This window comes from Buteo buteo, chromosome 1 (assembly GCF_964188355.1).
Source record: "Buteo buteo chromosome 1, bButBut1.hap1.1, whole genome shotgun sequence".
Classification (NCBI taxonomy): domain Eukaryota; kingdom Metazoa; phylum Chordata; class Aves; order Accipitriformes; family Accipitridae; genus Buteo; species Buteo buteo.
In genome coordinates this window covers 33,868,243-33,882,046 of record NC_134171.1, presented here as the reverse complement: position 1 = coordinate 33,882,046, position 13,804 = coordinate 33,868,243, and the positions used below count along the sequence as shown (strand labels likewise).

The following is a 13,804-nucleotide window of genomic DNA, read 5'->3' as shown; positions in this document are numbered from 1 at the left end:
TGGCATGATGCATAGGAAAAACCTAGGTCCAAAGTTGATAGATCTGATGCCTTTAGGAAAAGTGCTGGTGTTCAAAGCAGCTCTTGACTGTTTCACCAAATATCATACCAAAACCGAACTTATTTGGAAAATATTTGCAGGCAGACCCCATCTCTCTTGCCTTGTCTTCCCCCAGAACAAAATTCGGTGAAGACTGCCTTGGTCAAGCCGGCTATCTTGCTGAGTTCATCTGTACCTCTATTTGTTCTTCTCTAGACGTGTCTGCTGTCTGTGGTCCAATGGAGTAGTGGTGTTGTCAGAAACATTTGATTGAATTAAATCTTGTTTTTAAGAGGAGGTTAAGCAATTATTTTTACCATGATAATATGGTCAACTAGTGCTGCAGAATTATTAATTCATGATTTAGATTACAGGTAGTGGTATCACCTGTATCACCTTCCTAAGCATGTCCACCAACAGTGATCTTCCTCATTACCTTTTCCTGGTCATGGAGTACTGTTTCTGTTCTCCATCCTACAGGGAGAAGAAAATAGCATTTGATCCTCTGAAAAAATGAATGCATCAGCAGTATAACTTAAATCTTTAAAACTTTTATTAAAAATAAAAATCCTATTCAATTTAGCTGTCTGCATAGTCAAATGTAGAAATAACCCACCTTAAATAACCTGGCTTGTATCTGGCTGAGATGTTTCTTTACAGTTGCTATTTATGAACCTTCCAGTGGGATCATCTTTACTAATGTCTAGTGGTTGTAGCAAGGGCACTAATTACCCTGGGTCCTGTGTACAACTCCTGGTTAAATTTAATTTTGCTACTCCTTGTCATGGGAGTGTGATGCTTATACATTTATAGCAAGTAAAGGTTCTTCCTCAAGATGCTCATATAAACAGTTTGTATGTGATGTTATGGAAATACTTCTAGTTAGGCAGGAAACAGGACAGCTGGGAACATCTGTAGTGGAATTCTTTTCATGAAAGCTCATCCTTTTCTTAAAGAGAACTAGCAACCTTTCAGTAGAAAAGTTGGGAAAGTATTAGTGTTACAAATAGTACTCATTAGTGACTTCACTTCTTTAATACTGTTTTTAGACTCTCAGATATTTCAGTGGCCTTCATTTTTATCTGTGTGTGAATATTGCTAATATCAGAAGCACCGGAATTATTTAAAATGTTACGTTTATACTTATTACAAGAATAGACTTTGTGCTAAGCCTTTTCGAAGATTTGAAGTAATAAAACAGGAATATCGGAAATGCTTCCAGCAGAATGAGTGAGCTTATTTATAAAGCTAGTTGCAAATTATTATACTCTGAATAAAACAGAAGGCTAGAAAACTTTGTTTTTTCTTAGACATAAGCATGGGCCACTTGTTCTATAACCAACATAAAATCAAGGCTCACCTCTTTCCACAAACATTACTGTACAAACTACCACCTGATTAACCTGCTTATCAAATTGAGATATTTTGCCACTTAAAAAAAAAAAAAAAGTCCTAATATGAACTGAGTAGCATAACCCTATTAAACCTATATCCCTGTGTCTTGGGAGGGACCTCTCAGCTTGGAGTTAGGATCAAGGAAGCGGAGATGCATGTGTAATGTACAGGGAATATTTTTCTTGCTGCATTTGTTGGTGGCATGAGTAGAGGCATTTGTAGTTAGAGATCTTGCGTGGGGGGTAACTTTTCATTGGGGTTTTGGTCTTGCAGTAAGCTATGGGTATACCCCGGTGAACACTGCAGTTGCCTGAGGTAGCAGCTCCTCGGGAAAGTTTCTGCTGTCTTCTTTCCCTCCCTCCCTGCCCACCACTCAGTTAAGCAAAAAGTCTGCCATCTTCATAATTGTTTGTTAGCTTAAGGACCTCAAGAAGAGACTCAGGGGAACTTTAAATGCGAAGAATGATGTGATGAATGTTTTAAACTTCCTCCATAGGAACTGCTTGGCCTCCGCAGCAGGCACGGCAAGCAGTCACTCCTTGAGGGCAGCATCGGTACCGGTCAGGCAGCCTTTGCCAAAGCAATATGTGGTCGCCTGGTTTGGTTAGGAGTCGTTGGGAAGAGAAGTGCCTTGACTTCCAGGGGTGGTCAGCAAGCAGCAAAAGAACTGTGCACTCTGAAAGGGTGGGGACGTATTGTATTTCTGGCTAACAGAAGCACTGGGTGCTGCCCTGTTCACTGTTTTGTTTTCAGCTTGGTAAGACGTTTCCACGTGGGCTCCGTTGGGTTGCGCTCAGGCTGTTCCTGAAACAATGGCATGCAATGTTCTAGGCACCTCCCTGGGGAGACGTCTTTGCTGCTTAATAACAGGAAAACTGTTTAACATAACAGGAAATACACAAATAGGCCCTTAACTATGATGTGGTGACTGCCAGGAATTATATAAGTTAATTTTTTGTGTCTTTTGAAAAGGGGATGCTCCAGTGACGCTTAAAGCTGGTATGTGGCACTTGAGATGCCATAATTTGTCTTGCGCTTTCACCGCGGCAGGGAAGATTGAATTCGCATGGATGATTTTGACCAGCAGTAACTGAAGTGGTTCTATTAAGGTGGTGTTTTATTCTGTTGACCAGCAAATTGTGTTTTGCCACTAGGGTAGCTTTGAAGTACTGTTTCAGGGTTAATTTTAGACACATGTTCAACTATGCTGGTATTCCTGAAAACATGCTGTGCTGCTGCCTCCTAAAATACATTTTCCCAAAGTTGTGAGCTTATCTCTGATTTTGGTGGCTGCTTAAATTTTCATTCATTCTGCAGAGACTTTACTTCATGCTAACTGTGTTGATCTGGGTAATCAAAAGGATGAATAGCATAGGTGCTAAAACTGTAAATTGGAATAGTAATATAGGTAAAAGTAAAAATAACTTTCACTGTGAGAATATTTTTTTAAGTATAACCAACACAGTGGAGGTGGATTTGTGCAAATACCATTTCTAGTGTCTTAGAAAAACCGTACTGATCTAGAGTAACCCAGATTCTTAACTGAGGTATGAAACAGTTGTAGAAATAGATAATCCTTTTAGTTACATATTGAAAGAGTTTAATGCAACTTTCCTTACATGATTTTCTAGACATGCCAGGGTAGTCCTCTGCAAGTAAGCTAAATACATGCTCCTGCTGTGTTGTTAATCTGTACCGTCACTTCCTCACACTTTTCTCAAAGTAACTGCTTGGTTATTTCTTAGTTATGGGAAAACACCTCATTTGGGACTGAACCTGAACTCATCAAATGAAGTCAGTGTAGCTGGAGGGGGAGCAGCCTACTGGGTTGCTATTTTGGGCTGTGATTAAAACCAATCGAGATACTGGTTGGAACAAGAACATTGGGTGATACCATAGTGAACAATGTTGAAAATGCTACATTAGCATTTTCTACATAGCTCCTAAGAGCTCTAGGACTGATTCTTGAAGGGATTTGGTAAGTTGAACAGTTACTGTAAACTTTATTTTTTCTTAGTTAATTTCAAACCTATAAGCTTAATCATGCTTATATAGTCACTAATATCACTGATTATTTTTTTAATTTTTTTTTTTTAAATCTGTGGGCAAAACTAATGTTCTAGCTTGGTCTGAATTGTTTTATACTCTATTTTATACCCAGAAATTCATGACTTCTCTGAAAGGTGAATCTCTGTAACAAAAGGTGAATTTGGATGTTAGCTGTTTATTTTGTAACTTGAAATTGCAAATTGTAGTCATCTGTTTGGGGGAAATGTTAGAATTGAATGTTTAGTGACCTTTTGGTAGATAAAGTATGACTATTTCTGATAACGTCTCGCTGATGGTAGTGCTTCCTACGTGCTTAGAAGTGCTATGACCTAGCTTTTTAAGGAACAGCGCCAATGAATTTGAGTGTAATCTGGATTTATTTATTTTTAAATGAATGTAAAGTTTCATAAACACAGAAGGCTATTCCTGAATACATTCAGAAACAGTTTTGGCACAAAGGCAATAATACAAAATATAACCAAGGCCCTGGAAGCTCTTCAAATTCCTACTGCCTGTCCTACTTTTTCCTTCCATAATATCCTTTAGGCAGCATTTCAGTGCCATGCTTAAGTCCAGTGACATTTGTTACAGTCATATAACATCAGCTCATACTAGTGTGATTGAATGAATAGCTTCTGAGTTCAAACTAAAAGCCACTCTGTCCTCTCCATCTAACATAGCTGCAGATACTGCGCTAGAAATGATGTTGCATATTAATGTGCTAGTCTTGTGGTCAAAATGTATTTTCAGGTCTCTTGCACAGTTGTTTTCAAGGGAAGATTATGGTTCATTGCAAGTTACTGAGCTTTACATAAACTTTTACTCTGAAAGACTTTAAGCAATTCAGAAAAACGAGAAAGAAATATCAGATTCTTGAATCTAACATTAAACTGAGCTAATAAATGTTCTGGCAGTTAATTAATTGTGTTGGTTATGAAGGAAGAATTGCTATGTTAAATTAGAGGCAGGCACAATCGATGAAAGGAAATTCAGTGATTCAGTTTAAGTTCCAAATTAGTTTTTTGGTGGTGGTGTTTGGGTTTGGTTTTGGTTTTGGGTTGGTTTGTTGTTTTTTTTTATTTATTACAATGAAGTGGACCTCCATAGTACATAAACAGAAAGTGGCTTTCAAACTTAAAGGCTTAATTTTGTATGCTACAAGAATCCGGTTTGGATTTCTTTGGAGTTCTTCCTACAATTAGCTGTTAAAACCTAGGGTCATTGGAGCCAAATTTGACAGATAAATCCAGAACAAATTTGTGATGCCAAAAATTAAGTCCATTAACTTCTCTTACTTGGATTTGCAAGCAAGGGTGTCTCTTCCGGTTACTTGATATTTATCCCAAGCATACTTGTGATTCTTGCCAGCCCTTTGGGAAAGAAGCATGTTAAAAAGTAGTTGAAGAAATTGTTAAGCTGTCTACATATCTGACTTCCCAGAACATAGCAGACTACCATGCATAGGTGAGAACAGAAGAGAAAACAACTCTGCTAGCCTGTTAGTATCTGTATGAGACATGTGGCACGTGGAGAGATTATAGCCAGTGATTTAATTGCTTGAAGTCAGATCGCATTTGAGCTGGAAGGAAAGGTATCATGAAAAAATGCAGGGGGGTGTCTTGTGGTGAGACTTGAAACAGTTGAGCAGTCTGACAAAATGCCATTTATGTCTAAATGGTGTTCACCTTGCCTCAACAAGGAGTAATGTAGATGGCTTCTGAAGGTTTCTTCCAGCCCTACATTTTTGATGCTGAGCATGGTAGTCAACAAAAGAGTGAACTACAATATTAAGGAAGGAATGAGTTCAACCATTGCAACTCAAATGGCTCCTTCCTTTCTGGCTGTGCATCAGCCCTTCCACCCCTGATAGCATGTGAGACCTGAGTTCTGCAGAAAGCCCAGAAATGGAGAAGGGTGGCAATGACACATCATTCTGCTCTCTGGTGTTGTGTGAGAGGATTTCCTACGTGCACACACCTGTGTGGGTATATAGAAGGCTTCTTTCTGTGATGCCACCCCCCCACACTGTCCCCACTGTCTTTTCCCAGGTGTGAAGATACCCCACATCTACATATCTGCCAACAGGGAACTTCGTAGCCCTGAATATATCCAAGAAGGATGTGGAGATAAGAAGGGATCAGGATTTGCACTGGGGAGGCAATTAATAGGGTCTGGCAAGTCATGGTGGGATTCCCTGTCCCAGCTGACTCTGGGGTATGACTGTGTAGACAGAAGCTGCAGAATGAAGGGCAGAAATATGCCATGTTCTGTACTTGTGATGGAGCAGTAGAGGGCACCAGACAACACGGAGCAACTTCTTGTACAGGAGGTGGAAATGGAGAGAAAAGTCAGAGGAGAGGAAACAGGAACAGAAAGGAGGGAGGAACATCAGTCGTCTTCCCTGTGCGTGGTTATTTGGGCAGCTGTGTATTTCAAGGATGACAAAACACAGCTGAACTGTAAGAAGGTATGTAGGAGAGGACTGCTTCAGATGTCTGCCTACCCAGAGCAACACCTGAACTAGAAACTTACTTAAATGTAAACCCCTTATTTAAACACAATTGCTAGTTTCTGAATAAAGCACTTTCTCTTCTTTCCTTCAAAAGCTGGGGAACTGAATGATTTAAGATTGCCTGTGGGGTATATGATGAACTGATTCAGCAAAATTCAAGTATCTAAAGGAAGGGTAATAGATTGAGATATTTCACAAACTTTAACTTGGTCCTTACTGGCCAAGGCTGCAGCACACCATAACACATCCTTATGCAATTACTTTCCATCCTGTTGTTGTCTTTGTGCTTAAAAATGGATCACTCTCTGCAGTATTATTTTTAAGATGCATGAAGAATTGATTCATCAGTGTACATACCTGCAGTCCCCCTCATGTCAAAATATCCATGGTCTAGGCTTTGCATTACTAGTATAGTAAATATTTAGAAAATAACAGAACAAACCTGATCCACTGGTAATCTAGGTGGTGCATGTTAGAGTTGTCTTCTGTAGATTGCATAGCATTTCAAATTTGTTTATTTAGTTCGCAGTCATCTCTAAGTGTATGGTGGGCTTATTAGTATTTTTATCTTTGTAGTTGATGTGTGGTTCATTTTCCTGCTTGATATGTGGTGGCTAGATGAAAATCTAACTCAATTCTAGATGTTACAGGTCCAGTAAACTTGACTAAATATATTGTGAATGCAATATTAAGACAAAATAGTTTGTATATTAAGTGTTCAAAACTCAGTGCTTCTGTAAGATAGGTCTGTGGTGCATAAGGTAGAAGGTGTCATGGGAACAATGCTGAGATTTCAGAGTATTAGTCAGGCTTGCACACATACTGTGTATTTAACAGGCAGACATCTGTCTGGCACGTTAATTACACACTTAATGTTCGAGTCTGGGACTCCTTTAAGTCCTTTGTAAGACATGGCTTGTAAAGATTATCCCTTCCAGTCTTGTAATCTGCTAGAAAATTTGGACATTGCTATTTTGAAATGTTTTTTAAATTCTTTCTTGCTATCATCACTGACTTTGTCAGTGCAGCACTAGTGGGGTTGACAAAATGTGTGGCCATTTGACATCATCTCACCCGATACCAACTTTGCCATCATCAAGACTGGAAAAGAAACAGCTACTGTTGAAGTGACAAGGAAACATGCAACACTAAGACAGTGTAGGGCACAGTTCAGGAGTTCTTGATCACTGGACTTTCCTTCAAAACTTGCTTTTTAAAAAATGCACAGGCTGGTTGATCAGGCAGTTGCAGCAATGACATGAGTTGAGCTTTGTGCTTTTATTTTGGAAGCCACCAGCAATTGGAAGGTAATGCCTTTTCTCAGATGTTTGCAAACATCATAATTTAGCTCCTTGCAAAGCTTCAGTATAAGGTTAATGTAGGTTTTAAAAACATAAATTATAATCTTCAGAAACGTAAGGCTAATGCAACATGGAGATTCTGTATGCTTAATCAGTATAGTAACAGATGATACCAAATTACAGGCGAACGAAAATGTGTGTTGTTAACATGCTTCCTAAAGGGGGAAAAATACTGTTCAGGTGATCAGTACTGTATTTGGTAATGTCCTAAAACAGTTGTACAAGCTGAAGAGCCGTATTCTGTAGGACAGGTGACACGCTAGGGAAACAAAGACACATCAGTGTTAATCATTCGGATCAAGGCATGGTTTTGGTTGAGAAGCACTGAGGCCTTAACAGGTGGTTAATTTTAATAGGCATATGCACACAGGGAACCCAGTTCAAAGACTGTCATGTTGGTGAGAGCCTACTGGGGTAGGAACTGGAAAGATGAGGTACTGAGGCTTATCTAGGAGCCTTAGTGCAATGTCACACTTGCCTTGTTGGTATCTTGCTTGCCTTGGATTTATGGCTGCCTCCAGTGCCTCCTGATTGCAGGGAGGCAGCGGGAGTGTGCTCATAACCCAACAGAAAAAGTCCAGACCATCACACTGCAGGGCAGAGGGCTTGCTACACACTGTGCGTTGTTGCTTCAGAGCCCGAAAGAGTATGAAGTATGTTGTCAGATTAACTGGCAGGGAGTAGGCTCGCATCTGTCTTCAGAAGAACCCTTATGCAGAAGTAGTTAAGGACTGCGTGGGGTTGCTAAGCCTTTTGTGGAGATTGTGCAAAAGCTCGCTTAGAAGGTGTGCAGTTGGAAAACTGGCCTTGCTTGCTATCTCTTGGTTTCCTCCCAGTCACCTGTATTTGCAGGTTTCCTCTTCCACCCCTGTTTCTCTGTAAAGTATGCTGTAATGAAACGGCGCCCTTGGTTCGTGCTCTGTTTGTTGTGTCAACAAGCAGGAAGCTAATAAAGAGCTGCATGCACTGTATTATAGTTTCTAGGTAGCAACTTTAGGCTGCAGGACTCTGGCGTGGTCTGTAAACATTTGGTTTCTTACCTAATAGTCAGTGTTGTAACGGACAGGGAAGCATTTGACATGCTAATAGGTTCTGCTTCAGAAGAGACTTGCTCCTACCAGCGTGAAACCCTGTGTGGCCAGTGCTGCAAGATATGTGCGTGTTAAGCATGTGATTAAAGCATTAAACAGGCATAGAGCTCTCTGAAGTACATAACTACATCTGAGATTTCCCTTTCGTTTTTGCTATTGTGTGTATAAAGAGAATATCCAGTTCTGTGGCTAGAAGTAAGGAGCAAAAAGGGATGGATTTAAAATGCTGTACTGAGGCTAGAAGTCAGCGCTGTAATACTGTAAGTCAACATATGAGTTGGCAGGAGAGGACAGACACAGACTTCAGAAACAGTACTTCAGACTGAATGCCTGGAATAATACGTGATGCTTCTGCATTCCCCCTGCAGGCTGTACCAGCATTTAAGGAAAAACATGCTGAAAAACCTCTGTACCACTGCAAAGAAAGGCAGAGGGTTTTCTGCTGTGTATGTTTTAATCTTGCTGAGTCAGTTTAAGCATCTAGGTCAGGTTTTACCTGCCTGCAGTTAAATTTTGTTCAGTTCCTGGAACCTTTTTAAAAGTCTCTGTGATGGTTACTGTTTATTTTGTTCAGAACGACTTGAAAAGGATTTGATGACAGCTACAATAAGCTGATGTTCCTGGACATGGGCTAGTGGCTGACGCTAAAGAAGGGAAACTCAAGAGGTTACAGTGAGAGTAAAGGAAAGGGAGAGCTGCGGTTCTGCTCTAGAAAGCATTCAGTTGTTGTGTTGGGCTTCAGACTGCATTGATGTGGGGGGAGATGCGAGATGAGAAGTGCTGTGTCTCTTCCCCCAGCTTCTTGAGACAAGACCAGCTGAATAAGTATCTAGAAGAGTTTCTGAAGTACAGTGTCTTCTTCAGAATTTCAGTTGGGCAAATCATTCAGGCACAACTCTGAAAAATGAAGTCGCTTTCTTGTGGACTGGTACTGGCTCATGACTGACGTGCTTGACGCATGAACAGAGCAAGTTGGGGCTGCCTGCACCAGCTTATGCAGACAGGCCTGAGGCAGAGCTTAGAAACAGAACATCACTTCTTTAGGAGTCTGCGTTTGTACAGTCACCAGCCTGGACTCCGAGAGGCACAGCAGGAGGGTGTGCGTTCGCCACTTGCCAGGCTGGATGCAGGCAAAAATTACAGTTGACCAAGCTGTGGAGTGGCTGGGGTTTGGAAGGCTTCCATCCAAGTCTAGCCTGTCAAGCCCTCTGCAGACACCGTTAATTTAGTTTCGTGACTGCTTTCCCTCTATATTTGTCTGAATCTGCTTCCTGGGTTTATAGCCCAGAGCAGGAGTTCTGAAAGAATTTAGGGTGGTAATTTACAGGTAGCCAAATTTCCAGGTCCTCTGGAAGATAATGTATGTACCGCTGCAGATTAAACCCAACAGTTTCCTTGTTTGTATGGATGTTCTGAAGTCTCCCTCTCTGAAGTACCGTAGCTTGTCACGAAGCAAACTTTAAAATCAAAGCTGGGAGATCAAATGGTTGATTGGTCTTTCTGTTGCATTGCTCAAATAGCTTGTATGCATTGCAGCAGGGGGGAAGGTGGCGGGGGAGGGTGGTGGGAGAATTGTAGAGATTTTTTGAGGCTTCAGAATTAGCTGTGTAAAGATAACATACAAGGTGAAGTTATGCACTCGCTTATGGGCTGGTTCAGATGTGAGAGTGAGATTTGATAACTCCTGAAGGGAAAAAACCCAGAATCAGACCCCTGGGTCATGCAGTACTGCATCAATGGGGCTAGCTTGCTTACAGGAGGAAAAGATAAAGCATCTAGAGTAGAGGTCAGCAGTGTAGGTCTGTGTTCTTCAGGCTCTAATAAAAACAGTAGATTTTCAAGTTTACTTCAGTGTTTATCAGTGTATTTGGAGAAATTTGATCCAGGTCAAAACTCCACTGAACACAGTTAGCTATAAGTGTTTCATGACTGTTAATATTGTACAGGATACATGTTTTGTAATGCTTTCTGTAACTTGGTTCAGTGTGTGTGTTGTGGGATGTGTTGGCAGCATTTTCTTACCCTTATTTCAGTATTTTAGTTGTAACTTGGCTGATTTCATAAATATGAGTATATATCTAGTTTGTAAGGATATGTTCTTGTCTGAGTGTTCCCTTCTATTATGTGTAGGAAGTAGTCTGTTTGGTAGCCCTCTCTAGTCCTTACTCTCTTTTTTTCATTTTTAACTTGGTCTTTCTTGTTAGTTCTCAAACTCTTTGCCAGCCTAACATCAAGAAGTTCAAGGGTGGGATTTTTTTGTTTGTGTTTTGATTTGGGTTTTTTTGTTTGGTTTTTGTTTTTTTGTTTTGGGTTTTGTTTTTTTTTTTGCAGTGGGGGAGTGTGTTCGGTTACCAATTGTAATTGGGTGTAAACCAGACTTTTTGAAAAAGGGAGAAGTCAATATATAGAGGCAGCTAGATGCTTCCTCTTTCATGTTTGGGAAGTGAAAATATCTGGTTACTGTTTTAAATCTGACCCCAGTCCTAGTTGTACAGACTGGTCAGCTGTACAGAACGTGAAACCACCCTGAAGGTCAAAGTAATGGATTTTTTTGTATGATTCACTGTAAACTTTGTGTAAACTCTTTTGTTTAATATTTCAAACACGCTGTATTAGTTAACACTGTAAAATATAACTGTTACTGTGGTTTAGCGAGTTTCTGTGTTGACTTCAAAACTATGCATGGTGCTTTTCTCAGATGTTTTAACTTCATGGTTTTTATTCTCTTTAATATTAGAGCTATAGAAATAGGGGTGGTTTGTGTTTGCTGGTAGCTAATTGTTTAAATGATTTCTGTGTTTTCATAAAGCAGAAGAAATATTTTAAAAAGCCAACCAACCAAAAAAACAAACCCCCAAACATCCCACCCAAATAGACCAGATTTTATTTAAATAGGATTTTTTTTCTTCTAATCATTAATTTGGTCTTGAGAGGAAATCCCTCATCAGTGTTTGATGTTTCATAGACTTCTGTTAGTCTATGAAATCAGGAGCTTTTTCCTCCCAAATGGGAGAAAACATTAAGATACTTGAGATGCATTGAGGATAGAGACAGCTTAGTTGGAGCAGAAGCTGATGTACAGCAGCAGAAATTGTTATTTCCAAGACGATGAATTCTGGCTTGGGAAGGTTGTGCATTGCTGAAAGCTATTATTCGTGTATCATTAGCTACCAAGTATTCCTGTTGAGAGACAGGTTGTAAAATTCAAAGTACCGGCAAGCTCTGTAGACTTTTAGTTTGCTTTGTAGTATCTACTTGCAAATTTAATTTAGGTAAGTTTTTGAAGAGTGTCTTCCAGAGTGGAGAAAAGCAAAGGAAACCTGCCTGGAAGCTCTGTGAAGAAGGTGATCTTTATAAATCAGCAAAGAGTCCTTCCTTAGTGATCACACCTCTTAGTTTGAGTGAGGAACGTACCAAACACATCGATTACATTCAGGATGGAATTAATGTTTTCATATAGAGCAAGAGACTAGTTTCCAAGGAGAGCTTTTCTTCACAGTGTATTTTATTATAGCAGAGAGCAGCTGGCAATTGGGGTGGGTGCACACACATGTAGAAAGGAGGCTGCAACCTTTGGGCTGTCAGGAAGAGTTAGATCTCAGGTGGTTACATCAATGAGCCTGGTGAATACCCTCCCTCTCACCGAGAGACCCATTCTCTACCTGTATCATACCTGAACCAATGGAAATCAATTCAGGTGGACTCTCATTTGCTGCCAGGAAGTGTCTGACAAGGTCTTTGCAAGTGCTTCACCTCCGTTTGTGAGATTTCTAGGTACCACTACGGCATGCTAAAGGTTAGAAGGAAGTGTTACGCTGCTGAGGTGAATTACTGCAGATGTTGGTCTAGGGATGCAGAAGTACTGCTAGTGCTCATACCTGGCTCTCTTCACCTACCTAAATTTTTTGCCAGAGATGTTACCTGGATTCAAACTCCAGATTGTGCTTCTGCAGTCTGTTTTGTGTACTGGTCCTTAGCGGTGACTGTGTGTGACTAATAACGTTCAGGAGCTCTTGGGATAGCTATCTAGCTAGAATTGGGGCAAGGGGCTGAGGGAGGCAGAAACTACACCTGTGGCCTGTAGCTGTGCTGGGGAGACCCCATCAGAAAGCCAGTGTCTGGTGTTCTGGCAGGTGATACAGAGGCTTGGAAAAAAGCTTCCCCACTGACATTGTGTCCACCAGGGTCTGTGATACCACTGTAATAGCAGCATAGTTGGGGGATACATGTAAGCCATGAGGTGCTCTGTGTGGAGGATGTGTCTCTACCTTCCTGGTCCCATGAGTATGCCTGGATTAGTGTAGGAGGCAAACTGGAAAGTAAGCACTAACCTTTGCAAGCAGGACTCCCCAGATTGGCTCTTTGGCCAGTAGCACTATGGCGAGTTGGAAATCCTACATCTGTGCATGCACGGACTATCGGCATTCTTTGTAACGCTTCCCAGCCCCAAACGGTGTTGATGGGGGTTGCCATAGTTTTGGATGGATAGCATAGGTCCTCTGCTCTGGGGTGTCTGTGGGATCATCACTGCCTCCACAAGCATCCTGGAGCCATGACAGGGCCAAAGCTGTGGTGTAAAAGCTCTCCTGAGCTCCCGCTTGTGTGCTGCTCCGAGTCCTGCTCTGAATCCTGGCTGTTGCACTGAATACCAGCTTACCTCTTTGAAGGCAGAGACTGACGCCTTCTGTAGACCAAGATCTACATTGTGCTGGGTCATTTTTTCCACATTGAATCCAATGACTGGGTAATTAAATCGCTGTGTAACAAAACAGCTAACAGCCTGGTGTCGTTAATCTACCTGTTTTTACGTGGAGCCTAGACCTATTCCAAGTTCTGTGCTTAAAAGTAAGAAGCCTTAGACTTTACAGAGAAAAATTAACATTCAGACCTGGTAGCTAAAAGACTTAGTCTCCTTAACCTGCCAAAAATATTCCATTAGTCAGTTTTCCTGTATTGCTCTGGTAACTGTTTATTGTTTCTGGACTAGAGGGCTTCCTCAGGATCTGGGTTCTTCCAGATTGCTAAAAGAGCATTGCTAGCTGTGGGAATGAGGAGGGCATTCAGTGGGAGTGGGGCGATGTCCAAGGTGCTCACAGATGTACTCCTGAACCCTCACTGCAAACATTAGCAGAAGGACAGGTGCATAATCACCTTGTTGAATATACAGTTGCAATAACTAAGCACTGTTGAACTGTTTGGCTTTCAGCTCCCGCAGGCAATTCAGGCTCCTTTTGAGCTTTTGTGTTGGAAAGGAAGGGCAGCTGCGTTCTTGCGGAGTGTTTGGCTGTGTTGCAACAAATCTGGTTACTGATGCTTGGGCATACTTTGATTGATGCACAGATCAAATGACTGTTGGG

The 13,804-nt window shown here is 41.1% G+C and overlaps 1 protein-coding gene across 4 annotated transcripts in view; it reads left to right on the top strand.

Moving 5' to 3' along the window:
- Window positions 1-13,804, top strand: part of MTUS1 (microtubule associated scaffold protein 1) — a 131,383-nt gene that overhangs the window by 78,532 nt on the left and 39,047 nt on the right. The gene's annotated exons all lie outside the window — the stretch shown is intronic.